Genomic DNA, 2,500 nt, shown 5'->3' on the forward strand with positions numbered 1-2,500 from the left:
GCGAAAGCATTTGCCAAGAATGTTTTCTTTAATCAAGAGCGAAAGTCAGAGGTTCGAAGACGATCAGATACCGTCCTAGTTCTGACTATAAACGATGCCAACCAGCGATCGGGGGGCGTTACTTTGACGACCCCTCCGGCAGCTTGCGGGAAACCAAAGTCTTTGGGTTCCGGGGGAAGTATGGTTGCAAAGCTGAAACTTAAAGGAATTGACGGAAGGGCACCACCAGGCGTGGAGCCTGCGGCTTAATTTGACTCAACACGGGGAATCTCACCCGGCCCGGACACAGTGAGGATTGACAGATTGAGAGCTCTTTCTTGATTCTGTGGGTGGTGGTGCATGGCCGTTCTTAGTTGGTGGAGCGATTTGTCTGGTTAATTCCGATAACGAACGAGACTCTGGCTTGCTAACTAGTTACGCGACCCTATCGGTCGGCGTTGAACTTCTTAGAGGGACTAGTGGCGCTTAGCCACACGAGATTGAGCAATAACAGGTCTGTGATGCCCTTAGATGTTCGGGGCCGCACGCGCGCTACACTGACCGGATCAGCGTGTCGCCGCCTAGGCCGGAAGGTCCGGGTAACCCGCTGAACCCCGGTCGTGCTAGGGATAGGGAATTGCAATTGTTTCCCTTGAACGAGGAATGCCCAGTAAGCGCGAGTCATCAGCTCGCGTTGATTACGTCCCTGCCCTTTGTACACACCGCCCGTCGCTACTACCGATTGAATGGTTTAGTGAGGTCCTCCGATTGGACCTGGCGCGTTCGGCAACGGCCGCGCCGGCGTCCGAGAAGACGATCTAACTTGATCATTTAGAGGAAGTAAAAGTCGTAACAAGGTTTCCGTAGGTGAACCTGCGGAAGGATCATTACCGGCCGATCGCCGATCGAGTGGTCGTGCGTTCGACAGGTGGAGAAGGCTCCGTATCTTGGCGGCCGCGCACGCCCTTCGTCGCTGTTGAGGCGCACGCGATTGCACTTCGGTCACCCTGTTTCGTTCTGCGCCGAGTGCCGTGGCCATGTGCCAGGCTGGCTTCATGCGTCGCCTACGGCTGGCGACCGCTCGGCCACCGCTTTTTTCGACTGTGCAATCCGGCTGGGTCGCGCTTGTCCAACTGACGAAGTCACGGAGGGCTCTTGGCGGTGGATCACTCGGCTCGCGAGTCGATGAAGGACGCAGCTAGCTGCGTGAATTAATGTGAATTGCAGGACACATTGAGCATCGACGTTCTGAACGCAAATTGCGGCACCGGGTCAATCCCGGCGCCACGCCCGCCTCAGGGTCGCGTTGTAACGTTCCCGCGCGGCGACGCGTCGGGCCGGTGCGGTGTCGGCCGTTGCCACGGTCGTCCCGCCCAGGACAGCACGAACGCAGTGTCAGCGCGCGAAACCGAACGCGGCGTGCGTCTCGTTACGAGTCGGCCTCGAAGAGGATCCCGGCCCGGAGCAGCACGGCTCGCGTTCGGGCGCGGCGCTCGCACGAGCTTCGGTGGCGCGCGCGTGTCTCTCGCAAACGAGGCACTGGATTATCGGCCTGAGGTCGGACGAGGCTACCCGCTGAATTTAAGCATATTACTAAGCGGAGGAAAAGAAACTAACGAGGATTCCCCCAGTAACGGCGAGTGAAGTGGGAAGTGCCCATCGCCGAATCCGCGCGCCTCTGCGGCGCGTGGAATTGTGGCGTAAGGAATTCGCTGCGCGTACGTCGTTCGCCGCCCGCGTCCTTCTGATCGAGGCCTCGTCCCGGTGCGGGTGTCAGGCCCATGGTGGCGGCGAGGGCGCGCGCTCTGCGTCTTCCCAGAGTCGGGTTGTTTGGGAATGCAGCCCAAAGCGGGTGGTAAACTCCATCTAAGGCTAAATACTGTCGCGAGACCGATAGCGAACAAGTACCGTGAGGGAAAGTTGAAAAGCACTTTGAAGAGAGAGTTAAAGAGTACGTGAAACCGTCGAGAGGCAAACGGGAGGGCCTGTCGAGTCGCGCGACGCTTTCAGCTGAAGCCGAGCGGAGCGTGTGGGCGTGCGGAGCCTTGCGGCCCGTCGTTCGCGCTGTCCTCCGAGCAGCTCCAGCGCACTAGCGCCGTGCGAAGGCCGCGACCGTCTGGGAGGCGGCGAGAAGGCCGCGCGCAAGGTAGCCCGCCCCCGGGTGGGTGTTATAGGCGCGCGGACACGTCGGCCCGTCGCCCGGGCGAGGAGGGATCGCCGCGTCTGCCCTTCGTGGGCCGGGCGTCCCGTCCGAGCCGGTGCGTCGCCGGTTGGGGACTGTGCTCAGTGCCCAGTTGCGGCGTGTCGGTTGCGGGTGGGCAGCGCCGCGCGAGACGCACGGGGTCCGCGGCTAACGTCAGCCACCTTCCCGACCCGTCTTGAAACACGGACCAAGGAGTCTAACGTGCGCGCGAGCCACGGGGCAGTGCGAAACCCATGGGCGCAGTGAAAGTGAATGTCGGCGCGGTCCGGCGGAGGTGAGATGCCGTCTCTCTGGACGGCCGCATCACCGGCCGATCTC

At 61.3% G+C, this 2,500-nt stretch overlaps 3 non-coding genes across 3 annotated transcripts in view; all 3 read left to right on the plus strand.

Moving 5' to 3' along the window:
- The window catches only part of LOC145915427 (small subunit ribosomal RNA), a 1,824-nt gene extending 955 nt beyond the window's left edge, over positions 1-869 (plus strand). The window contains exon 1 of the ribosomal RNA XR_014403806.1: positions 1-869. This exon is cut by the window's left edge and continues 955 nt beyond it. This is a non-coding gene — a ribosomal RNA (small subunit ribosomal RNA).
- A 260-nt stretch (positions 870-1,129) lies between these two features.
- LOC145915421 (5.8S ribosomal RNA) lies at positions 1,130-1,283 on the plus strand. The gene has a single exon (XR_014403800.1). It is a non-coding gene; the product is annotated as a 5.8S ribosomal RNA (ribosomal RNA).
- Positions 1,284-1,527: 244 nt separating this feature from the next.
- The window catches only part of LOC145915438 (large subunit ribosomal RNA), a 3,686-nt gene continuing 2,713 nt past the window's right edge, over positions 1,528-2,500 (plus strand). The window contains exon 1 of the ribosomal RNA XR_014403816.1: positions 1,528-2,500. This exon is cut by the window's right edge and continues 2,713 nt beyond it. This is a non-coding gene — a ribosomal RNA (large subunit ribosomal RNA).

This window comes from Ascidia mentula, assembly GCF_947561715.1.
Source record: "Ascidia mentula chromosome 2 unlocalized genomic scaffold, kaAscMent1.1 SUPER_2_unloc_17, whole genome shotgun sequence".
Taxonomy (NCBI): Eukaryota; Metazoa; Chordata; class Ascidiacea; order Phlebobranchia; family Ascidiidae; genus Ascidia; species Ascidia mentula.